Below are 13,484 nucleotides of genomic sequence, written 5' to 3'. Positions count from 1 at the left end.
TGTCGGTGATCATGTATATTTCCCCAATTCCCGTGAGGTATTGGCCAGCAATATGCGTCTCTTCCAGCAAATAGCAGAATACCCTGAGGTAGTGGGTGCAATAGACTGCACACATATATGCATCAAAGCACCAGCCGGTGAGCGGGGTAGGGCCTACATTAACTGCAAGAGCTTCCCCTCCATCAACTGCCAGGTCATGTGTGATGCCCAGGGCATAATAATGAATGTGTGTGCTGGCTGCCCTGGAAGCTACCATGATTCCCATATCTGGCATCTGACGCAGCTGTACCAGACATTTGCCAATGGGGACATCCCACATAGTCACTTAGTGGGGGATGCTGGCTATGCACTGGAGCCGTGGCTGATGACACCCATCAGAAACGCACACACACCTGAACAAGAATGCCATAATGAGGCACACGCACAAACACGAAATGTAATCGAGCATGTGTTTGGGTTGCTCAAGTCATGGTTCCGGTGCCTGGACACATCTGGTGGAGCCTTGCAATACTCACCAACTACATGTACCCAAATTGTCATGGTATGTGCTATGCTACATAATATGATCCTGTGAAAACAGCTGCAACAGGACCAGCATAGGCCTGGACCAAACAGCCCCCCACCAGTGCCAAGGCTATCACAGGCAGAGCGTGACTCAGATGAAGAACAACCTGAGCCTGCCCCAGTAGGCAGAAGAAGGCATGCCCAGTATGCCTTGGCCTTGGCAAAGAGGCAATGCATAGCACATACACTGGCTCAGTAGGAACCCTGGAAATGATACCTCTCTCTGACTCGCACATATAGTAAAAGGGATGCCTAACTTGACACTACCTGTTTCCAAACATGTATAGGGAGTGCAGTATGTGCATCCGACATAGGCAGCACTGCAGCACCACCTGAGGCATGATTGCCATGTGTTAAGCAATGTAAGGTAGTTCTAAACAGCATTTACCACCATGTCGTATATGCAAACTTGATGACCTTCAGTAGCATCCTACCCTCACCAAACCTGAGGCCACAATATGAAGACAAGATGATCAATTACAACAATTGGCTTAAGTATTGGTGTCAGTGAAAGGCGATTTAATGCCTGTCAGCCTGGGATGAGATGCTCGACAAGACATGATACTTTGCTAGGGATGGATTTCACCTATCACCTGTGGCCTATTGGATATTGCCAAAGGCTCTTGTCACCCCCATAGTGCCTTTTCTAGGTAAGGCTCAAAAGACAAACCCACCTCCATAGGTATCACAAGGGATAAGAAAGTATAAGTAATGCTACTCAATGCCAGAAGTCTAAATTGCAAGATGCATGCACTCCAAACACTCCTCAGCATGGAGAATGTAGATATCTGTGCAGTAACAGAAACCTGGTTCAAGGCTCTCAAGAGCACCCTAGCATTCACAGGTACACCTCATACCATTCTTTATAGCTGCAAATCATGGAACAAACTACAAAAGTAGGGTGAGTATCAATATTTGTCAAAGATACCCATACCCCAGGTTGGTGGCACAGCATGAAGCATCAGAGACTACCCATGTGTAACCAACAGCGGGTAAAACTGCCTTCCAGTTCATAGCCTGCTACAGACCACCCTCCTAAACCCAGGAACCACACTTGGCCAACTGGAGAACACATGAAAATATGAAGATCTCCCCAAACACCATTATATTGGGTGGCTTCAACTACCCAAACATACACTGGGAGTATTACCTTAGTTCCAACACCCTAGGCCAAAGGTTCCCAGAATTTATAAACCAAAATGCTATGGAACAACTTGCTACCACTCCCACAAGAGGGGAAAAAATACCGGACCTGATCATCCCCAACATGGGGACTCTATGCCCAAGACCAGAAGTGTATCCCTCACTGGTATGATCACACCAGATAGTAATCTCACTGGATATTCACATCCCCACCCCAGCCCATGGCCAGAAAACCACAGTGAAAAATGTTCGCTAAAGCATATGTCACACACCTCAAAACTGAGGTGGAATCCTTCACAGCCCCTGTGTCTGTGGAAAATACGGCCTAGACCTCATAACCCTTTATAAACGCATTCTATGAACACCGTCAGGAATGCATGGATCATGCAATCCCAAATAAAACCAAGACCCAATCCTCCAAAGGCAGGCATCCTGTTTGGTGGACCCCAGCCATAAACAAACCATACAATACAAGGTGGAAGCTACTATATGATAGATCCAAATCACAAAAAGGGAAGCCATCTCTGACCAGTATTATTGAAAAACAACGTCCACACATAAAATTGTCTAAGGCCATCTGTGAGATAAAAATTGTACAGAGCATACCAAGGATAATCACAAGGCATTCTTTACTTATTGTAGGAACCTGTGTGGGAATCCCCAGATATGTTCAGAATTAGTCCAAAATGACAAACAATACAACAAACCCACAGACATTGCCAACATCCAAGCTGATAGGTTCAGTGCAAACCCCCCCCCCCACCAAAAGGGCAAATATCTATCCCAGCAGAGTGTTGGCCCCTTGACATCGCAGATGCTCAGGTAACAGCCAGCCTCTCCAAAGCAAAACACACAGCATCAATGGGATCAGACGGTGTCCTGGGCTGTGTCCAACATGAACCCCAAGAAGAACTGAACACACACATAAAACCACTGTTCAATGTCAGCCTTAACACACGATATGTACCCAAAGAGCAGTGTACAGCAACAGTGGACCCTCTCCACAAGGGTGGTGCCTCAACAGATACTGCAAACAATCATCCCAGAAGCCTGACTAGGTTGGTCTGCAAAGCTATAGAAAGGATCATCATGGACCTCAGAAATAAACATATTGGGGACACACAGACACTGGATCCTACCCATTTTGGCTTTGTTAAGGGCAGATCCTGCCTCTTAAACCTGATTGAGTCATTTGAAACAGTCACCAAGGCCATTGATGAGGGGATGGTGGTCCACAAAGCCTACCTGGACCTTGCAAAAGCCTTCCATACAGTACCCCACTTGGTCATCATAGATAAGATCACCAGCTTCAGTAGAAACCCCTATGTCACTAGATGGGTTGCAAACTGGCTCAAGGACAGAAGCCACATAGTCTGAAATGCTGGAGCCATGTCAGATCACAAACCAGCTACAAGTGGCATCCCACAAGGCTCAGTCCTGGGACCTCCCTTGTTTGGTATATATTTCTCAGAGGTACAGGCCAACACAGAAGGACTGTTGGTGAACAAGTTTGTAGATGACTGCAAACTGGGCACCATAATCACCCTCCAGCTGACACAAGCATCCTACAAAAGGGCCTCATAGAAACAGACAACTGGTGCCAGAGCCATGTCCTCAAGCTAAACACAAAAGAGTGTATAGTCCTCCCCTTTGTCAAAAACTAAGTGCCCACAAATGACTACATATGTGGTAGCCCATTAAGTATGGAAGAAGTGATAAGAGACTTAGGGACCCAAGTCGATAGCAATCTCACATTCGACAACCATATGGCCAAAGTGTTCAGAGAAACATTTCATGTAGCCCACCTAATCATGAAGGTAATCACATCTACATCAGTGGAGGTCATTGTGCCTCTTAACTCATCCCTCATCAGGCTCATAATTGAGTACAATGCCCCTTGTGGGATGTACCTTTTCAGACACCTGCACCAGCTGGAAAGACCACAAAAGTACCTCACCAGGAGGATCAAAGGGCTCAAACACATGCCATTCACTGCCCGGTTAAAGAAACTGCAGCTCCACTCAGTGGCATACTGCCTGCCCAGAGGCGATCTGTGCCAGATGTATAAAGCCATGTCCAACCTGGAATCAATGGACATGCCGCACCTTGGAAAATCAGAATACCATCAAGCTACGCGCTCAAGAGACCTGAACCTCAGGACTGAAATAAATAGGACATGCTGGAATGACAGAGTGGATGGGAGATTGTTGGTTTACCCTGGGTATCACTTTTATGTCACTGTTGACCAGAGGCACAGTATACTAGCCATGAAAAATGTAATGGCAAACTCCACTTACAATGTGTGTTGAAAGCCAAACACACTCTGGCTAGGATTATAAATGCCCTAGGGCAGATAGCCTAGTATGAACCTATGAACAGAATTATACACACCAAGTAGTACAACTGTGGTCACTGTGGAGTAATGTTTGCCAATGTCCACCCAAGTTGGTGAATACACAGCAATGTCGGACATGCCTGGTTTAAGTAGGCCATAGCTGAACAAAATGCAACATGCTCATAGTTGCCCAACTCGCCTGGTCCACTCAGTATGAGTATTTACAGCAGAGATGGGACTCAAACCCATGATACTGTACACCATAGTGAAAGCACTGAACCACTACACCATGACAGTATTGCCACATTCAGCCAGTATGAGAGAATGTTGCCAAGTCTTTGCAAACTATCCCATGGAAACCCTGCAAGTACAGCATAATCCCTGTTGAGTTATGAGACAAAGGAGTCTGGCAGTAAGAACACAACATGACTTCCAACACACACAGTATTAATGTCAATATTGGTCATGTTCACACACAACCGCAAATGTAGTGGACTTCAGATCACAACATATGGAAAGGTCACACTGGGCATGTTCACACACTTGGATAAATGAGACACATGTCAGGCAACAAACCATGGAAAGCCTGAACTGGGCATGCTCACACACTTAGGCCATGTCTGAGTATAGCAGTCAGTCACACATATCTGGCAGTTGTATGTGTTAAGCCAGGAACTTCCCACGATCCAGCAATTCACCCTGTGCATACAGTTAAATGACAACAGACACATATATTAATATACCGGAACCCTGTCATGATCAAACATGTTACTCAGATGCACAAGTTGTTCACAGAAACTGTGAAAGCTATGGCACTAAAGACCTGCAAACAGTAGCAGCAACACATATTGTCCATCCCAAACTTAAACATAGGTGCAGAGGTGAATACTAGGCTGTCTGCCCTAGAGAATTCATAAGCCTAGGCAGAGTGTATTTGGTGTCTGCCTCCCCAGTAGAGTAGCCTACTGTGCCTCTGTAAAGTAGGTCACAGAAGGCACCCTTTAAGGCTACTTTGCTGTGCCTCTGTCAAGCAGGGACACAGTGGAGATCCCAGGGGTGAATTTGCAATTTCCCATCCATGCGGCTGTATTATGTTGGAAGAGGGTTGTGAAGAGCTATGCCTAACTTTAATTGGGATTCAATTCCAGAGTGAGGGGAGCCTGTGAGTAATGAATCTGTCCCTGCAGCATGTCCTATTTATGTTTGTGCTGAGGTTTACGTCCCTGGAGTGTGTAGATGTAAGGGTCTTGGATGTTATGAGGTGGAGCATGTCCATTATTTCTGGGTTTGAAATGGCTGTGTACGTCAGGCATAGATTACCTCTGAGTAGGCATTAAGCAACTGAGTAGAGCTGGAGATCCTTTAGCTGAGCTGCATAGGACATCTGTGTGTAGCCCATGATTCTCTTGGAGAGGTACTGTTGTTTTCACTGTAGTTGCCGCAAGTGTTGGGTAAGGTACACCCCAAAAGGGGCATTGTAGTCAACAATGGTCCTGATGAGTGAGTAGTAGAGGGCCACAATGACCTCACATGATCTACATGCAAACACCCATGTGAGAAGGAGGGCTATACAAAGTTCTTAGCAATGACTCTCTGTCAATGTGATTAGTAAAGGAGAGGTTATCATCTATCTGGGTCTGTGGTATATTGCTCTGTTATGTAGTAGCTTTCTCCTTCTGTTGTACAGCTTATATATGGCTGGGGTCAACCAGACAGGTCTCCTGTTTTGGAGGAGTCATGGTTTTATGTGGGATAGCATGATCAATGCATACCTGCAGCTGCTCATACAATGCGTTTGTAAAGAATTCTGCAGATTGGTCTGTATTAACCTCCAGCACGGGGCCTCTGAAGTATTCCACCCCAGTCATCACAAGTGCAAAGTCTGCTTTTGAGAAATTCTTTACAGTGATTTCCTTGGCTGGGTGTGGGGATGGGATATGGATGTCCAGGGAAAGTTGATCATGGTCTGTTCTTAACAATGACAGTTCTACCTCTGGTGTGGAACATAGAGTCCCCATGTTGGTGATGATCAGGTCCAATATGTATTCCCCCTAGTGGGTGTGGTGACTGGTTGTGCCATAGCACATGGATTCACAAATTGTAGTGGCTGTAGGGTGATGTTGAGGGCTTGAGTAGTATCCCCAGTCAATATTTGTGTACCTGAAGTCAACCACTATAATGGTGTGTGTGAAGACCTTCATATCCGACACTGTTCCCAGGAAAGTCAAGTGTGGTTACTGGGTATGGGTGGGTGGTCTGAACTACACACCAAACCAAAAGGCAGTTTTGCACAATGGTAGGTGTATATGTATGGCCTGTCATGCTTAGTGCAGTGGGACCAACCCAGAGGTGTGTGTATCTGTGATGTATATGGATACACCCCCTACTTGTGTTCTGTGTCACAAGTCCTGTGGTCACGAAGCATGGTATAGAACATAACCTGGCAGTGCCAGTGTGCATATGTGACCCTGAACTAGGTTTCCGTGAATGCACAGATATTGTTATCCCCATACTGAGAGATAGTTAAAGATGTACATTCTTCTTTGGAAATACTGATGATGTCAGCACCCTATAAATAAAGCAGGAAAAGAGAAACCATCCAGTAATGCGAATAGCGTGCTGCACTAATGCGTCTGTCTCAAATATCATAACATAGTTAGGTAGGGGTTTGAATCCTGCAAATGCTGTGTATGTGGGGGGGGGTAGAGGTGTGTGAATGTCTGCAATTCTTTGTGAAAGGAATGGCCATTTTGAAGACTGGGATAACACACTAAAAGATGTGCATTCTTCTTCTTTGGAAACACTGATGATGTCAACACCCTATAAATACAGCCGGAGAAGGGAACTCATCCAGTAATACGAATAGCATGCTGCGCTAATGCGTCTGTCTCAAGTATCATAACATAGTTAAGTAGGAGTTTGAATCCTACAAATGCTATGTGTGTGGTTGTCACACAGTTTGTGAATGTGCTGTGTGTTTTGCTTTCATTATTGTATGACATATTATTATAACAGTAATTGCCATGCACACATCAGGTATGTGTTTGCCACATACAGATATGTACCTGTGACCTTTAATAGTTCCTATGTGTGAAGCCTGCCCCATATGAATACAGTTGTTACTTTTGCCACCATGTGCCGCAGCTTACCATACCTTAGGCCATACATGTATGTTGGTGACAATGCAAGCTACTGCAGTGATCTGTGTCCTAGGCCAATTATGTGACATACACCCATGAAAGCTTTGATAGATTAATGTAGGTGATGGTTCATGTCTGCAGTATATGTCAGACATGTTAAAACACAGGAAAGTCTGTGAGTGATGGCCATCCAGTGTAGGTGCATGGCAACTGTTGCCAATATGCATACAGACACCTTCTTGCTTAGGGGATACACAGAGGGACTTCAGTATACCTTTGGAAATGTGAATATCACAGGATAGACAAGATACCACCTGTCCACATGTACACACCATTACCCATTCTACATGAGGGGTGCTACCACCTACATGGTACTGTTGGAATACTATGTTAACTACATGCCAATGACAATGCCACAGTAGTGTTACAGCAATATACCATGGCTTGGACAACAGGTATCTGTCCGTATGATACCCTTGTGGTGGTTATGTGTGTCATGTGTAGAATGCATTGTAGGCCACTGTATATATTTGCAGTCATGGATGGACATATCCATAGTGTGTTGGCATGTACATGAGACTGCTATATGCCAAAGGGTATTGTTCCCAGGGATGTGTGGGGCTCAGTAACAATGGCTACTGATATAGTGCAGTACTGCAGGGATATCACTGACACCAGGTTCATATGTCTCTGTATCAGTTGAGGAGACACCATGTAATGACTACTGAATGTCAGGCTATGTAAGCTGTGTATACTACCAGAATGCAGACCATTGACATGTGGAAACCGTATCACCCACAGCATACTGTCAAACCATGTCATGTTCCATGCTGACCATGTTCACAAATGTACACCTGCAAATCGGTGATGCAAAAATCACACATGTACTGTCCACACCCCAACACATGCAGGCACAGGTACACACAACAACCATGTGGCACATGTGCAGACAGTACACTTTGGGAATTAACACTGGTGTATACAAAACTGCAATGACAAACATAGTTAATGCATCATGCATGCTCAAATATACCCACAACAACTGTACTGTTAACATGAAAATATTACTACAGTGCTATGTAGTCACCCTGTGCATCAGTACCATGCTATCATGTTCCAGCATCAATGTTACAGATGGCAGGAGGTGGCACAGTTTCATCATATGCACAGTATGTGTACTTGGTTTGCCAGAGTCTGCCACTGACACATCCAATCAACGTGTATGTGTGCATGTGTTAGTGAGGGGCAACAGTACAAGATGGGGCAACGTTGCTGTGATGTGTGTGTGTGCATGTGTTAGCCCTAGGTGTTAGCATTATGTGTGTGTGTATGCATGCACACAGTTCCACCATGTAGCTGCCATATATGGGTGTTTGTGGACAGCCACAGACTGTACCTGCCAGGTCATACAAGTCACTGTCTCTGGCCACAGACACAGTACCTGTGCCTGGCAGGGGTGTTACAGACAGTATAAGGTACTAAGCCAGACTGGATACTGTCATCAGAAGCAGTGGGTTGTTGACTGGACACATGTCCCTGCTGGGACTGTCCAGAGCCACATGCATGTGGTCTTCTAGGACGGTCTAATGACAGCACAGACCCAGCATTGCTGGGGCTGGTACTGGCACTATGGGAGTGGCTGCAGGTTTGTTGTCATCCGCGATGACTGGCAGCTGATAGTGTTGCTGGCAGACGTCCACGTTGATGCCTCAACCATCCTGCACTGTCCTGGCTCCTGGACATGTAGTTGTGGAACAGATCTAATGTGTCCCCCCAATGTCTATCAATGACCTCTCTGATGTAACAGATGGCAGACGCAACGTCACAAATAGTGTCATTCATAGCGGTGCAATGTGCTCTAAGCCCCCTCAGACCCTGTCTGGTGTACCATTCCATACGTGTCTGTGCCTGCATTACAGCCCAATACATAGCTGAGGTTGATAGACCTCTGTGGGCACGTCTGACAGGGGCATTACGACCATGGATGTTCCCTTGAGAACCCCTGGACATCTGCCTGTGTGTTACCATGTCAGGAATCTGGCCATGGCTGCTGTGAGGGGATGCATGTGCCAATGTTACCACACTACCCTGGTCAAAGCCCACTGTATGCTGTCCCTCAGCTAAGGACATTGGTGACAATGGATGTATCAGCAGGATGACTGTGCGCATTGATGGGGTTGACTGCTGTGTACTGTCAATTGGATGACCAATGACAGACCCTGTCACACCTCCCTGTGTCACTGTGCCGTTACACATGTACCATCATTAGCACTATCCCCAGCAGTGGCTTCAGGTTCCCTGCTGCACTCCACCAGAGCAACATCAGAACCTGTGAGAGGAAGATAGGAAACACAGTTTACAAATGTGTACATGATATTTGCACACAGGCACACAGGCGCACATGCACACATGCACACAGGCACAAATGCACACAGGCACACATGCACACAGGCGCACATGCACACATGCACACAAGCACACAGGTGCACATGCACACATGCACACAGGTGCACATGCACACATGCACACATGCACACAGGCACACATGCACACAGGTGCACATGCACACATGCACACAGGTGCACATGCACACAAGCGCACATGCACACATGCACACAGGCGGACATGCAGACATGCACACAAGCACACAAGCACACAGGCCCACTCCTCAGTACAGCAGATACAAACACAGACACACCTGCAATCCAACACATACACAATACTGTTTTAGGGTGGGTGACTGTTTCACAAGGAAAAACATCACTGCACACGTGTCAGCATGCAGGTTATGTGTTGCACAGGAACATGCAGTGCAAGTGTAGACAGCCCTTGTTAATAACAGTATACATGTACTTGATGCTTGTGTGTAGTTGTTCAGTGATTGTCTCCACCCTGGGACACAATGTGTACAAGGACATAACAATGTTGTGCAAGTGTTACAAGCTGTGGGTGTATAGATTTGCACACACACACACACACACACACACACACACACACACACACACACACACACACACACACACACACAAAACACATGATGGTGCTACTCAATAACAGCTATGTGTACTTTTGTGGTCAGTGGAACTGGATTTTGTGTAGTAACGTGAGCCATGATCAACATGCTTCTTGTGGTCAGTCAACAATAATAATGTGTGCCAGACAGGCAGCTAGCATGCTGTACCTGAAGTGCAGTAACATGACTACATCCACAATTACACAGCCACTTGTTACATGGGTGTGTAAGGTGGCCAATAGTGAGCATTGCCTACCATGAATGTATTATTTGTTCCAGACTCTTGCACAAAGACATGATAGGCCTCTACCCCTCAGGTATATTATGTGTGCTGCGTAGATAAGTGGGATGCTGAAGGCTGGCCATAGAGCAGATGTCATAATTGGACATGTGTAGCAGGCTAAGGTCTAGTGTGTATGCCAAACATGTGTGTGTTGTGTACATGTGTATCTGGTATGCCTATACAATGTCCAGTACTGTGTTGCCACACATGTGTGTCATGCTTTGTGTATTGCATGTGAGTGAGGCAGCTACTGAGAATAATGGGATATGCATAGTCTCACAGCAAACATGCACAGCATGCATTATGTGTAGGTATGTTACATGTGCACACTCTACACCTCCATATGACATGCACATGTCATTAGCAATAGTATTGTTATTACACACTCACCAGCATGGATTGGCTAACTTGCTGTCACTCCAGAGGGGCCTGCAAACATATGAGAGTGATTGCCAGTGGCCACAACTGTGCCTTTGGTAGTACAACAGGTGGCTTTCACAGGTGTACAGATTATGCTCAGAATATCAATCTTGCAGAAGAATGGGCAGGTTAACAGCTACACAAACAGTACACATCTCACAAGACTACCAGTACAGAGAACAGTCAACTACAGATATGGCATGTTACCTGCACACTCCATTTCAACATGCTGGGTGGCTCCGGCCTCCATGATGACACATGTTTGTGGATGTTCTTGTTGTTGGCCTGGAGCCACAACACTTAGGAGGTGCTCCTCCACACTGGTGAGGGGGGGTGGATAGGTACCCCACCACCTGTGGCAAGCTGTTGTCTGTGGATATCAGATGCACGCTGACGGACATGTCTAATTAAATCACTGCAGTGATGGCCTACCTGCTCATATGTCTGGTTATGCATGCCTATGTCATTTACCTGACGGACAAGTTCTTGCCACAGTGCAGCCCTCTCATGCTGGTTCTGGCTGGTCCTGGAAAACAGCACACAGTAATTCTGCACCAGGCTCTGGTGGATCTCCTGATCCTCTGCTGCTGTATAAGGTGGGTTTCTCTGATGCACCATCACCCTGGAAGGAAGGAAAAGAAAAATATGTGAGCAAGTCATGTGGCACACTTAATATTCAAATGTACTGATATCACTTCACTGCCATATATAGCATCTGTCTATCAGGAGATAAACATGTTCGATACCACATATCAGTGCTCAGCCCACAACTGTCTGGCAGTGCCTGCCACACTCCATACAACAAAATAGTATACACCAGCACTCAGCACAATGTTTGGGATACAATGCACAACCTCACACTGGCGTATGTATCAAGCTAATGGATGAAGAATATTGTCGTCCCATGCAATGAATGCAATACATATGTACAGTTTCAATGGTAATCCACCCTAATCTTTGATGCCATACCCCTACCTGACATATGTGCACAGTTGTTACTAAAGCCAGCATACTGCTGTCACAGAGTATACATGCTGCCAGGTACACACACATACCCTGTAACACACATGTGGTTGCAGCCATGGTACAGGCATCATTACACACACATTACACATACATACAACACACAAATGTATGACGACACAGATGAGCATTAACTGTGTACCTTATAGTACTGTGTGCCCCTACATACAGATACCTATACATGAGGCATGTAATCTGTGCAGACTACAGGTAACACACCAAACAGTGTTACCACAGAATGTGAACATGCACCATACCGTAGTGTTTAGGCCTACAACATCAGGTAGTACAACAGTTCATATGTGAGCTGGATTCAACAGCAGTACCACTTACTAAGCATACATTTATTGCTTCTGCCTATGATGGGACACCGTAGTCGTACACAGGGAACTACGGCACAACATATGCCAATCTACTATGTTTGCATCCCAATAACTGACACATCTTTCTCTGGCCTCACACCAAGGACACCAACTACCATGACAAACACAAACTCACGCTAAGCTATCACACCTTTACAGACCTTGCACACAGTCAGTGTCACACTCATTCAATGTCACATAGCTAGTATTGCACTGAGTACATGTGTGTGTGCATTGTGTCATAGGTAGGTACTATGCTATTGGCCCTGGGCCTAGGACAGCCTAGCCATATGCTACCCTGCCCTTTGGTACACATGCACTGTGATTTTACTTGCTCCTGTGAAATGGTTACACACAGGTGACTCACAGGGCGTATTACCTATCTCCATGACATTCATCAGGGGTATGTATGACATCTACTAATGAGGAGCCTTGTTTGTTAATGCTGGGTGGTTTAGTCCAGGGTATGGCATATTTGTGTACAGAAACCTGTACCTCCAGCATGTGCTGTTTAGTGCGGTGACAGGGATTAGGGCCCTAGGTCATGTAGGCTGGACTGACTGTAAGGTGTTGCCATGGTGGTTGGCCAACTGGTATGGGTGTGACATAACTCTGTATGTCCAGCACTGGTAACCTCTGTGTAGGCAGTATGCAAGGCACTCTAGCTGTGGTTTTGTGAGTCAGTCTGCATAGGGAATGTGTTTGTGGCCATTATCAGTCTTTGTTAGGTATGTCTGTGGCCTTTCCACTTGCTGTAGTTCTCATGGGAGGTACATACTGCATATGACATTGTGAGGTGTACAGGGGTACACTGACTTACATTTCCCTAGCTGACACACCTTTTGCGATGACACGTACCATGCACAGGGATTACAAGACTAGTGTGCCACTGTGGATATCAAAGGGGAGGCTATTGTACACCTGTGTCCCATGTTCCCTTCTGAAACCTCCAGTGGTAGGCAGGCAACCACCTATGTGGTAGTTAGTGGGTAACATGTTTTGGAATGGGGTATGGTACTGCAGTATCAACACTGGTGTTCTGTCCATGCCTTGGTCACCAGGCACCTGTTGCAGTACATCTGCCCCCATGTCCCCCTCTCTCACTCTCTCTTTATATATATATCTATATATATTTATATATATACATATAACTATATATATCAATATATACATATATATATATATATATATATATATATAT

This window comes from Protopterus annectens, chromosome 2.part2 (genome assembly GCF_019279795.1).
Source record: "Protopterus annectens isolate FY-2018-M chromosome 2.part2, PAN1.0, whole genome shotgun sequence".
NCBI classification, from domain to species: Eukaryota; Metazoa; Chordata; order Ceratodontiformes; family Protopteridae; genus Protopterus; species Protopterus annectens.
This window is presented reverse-complemented; position numbering follows the sequence as displayed.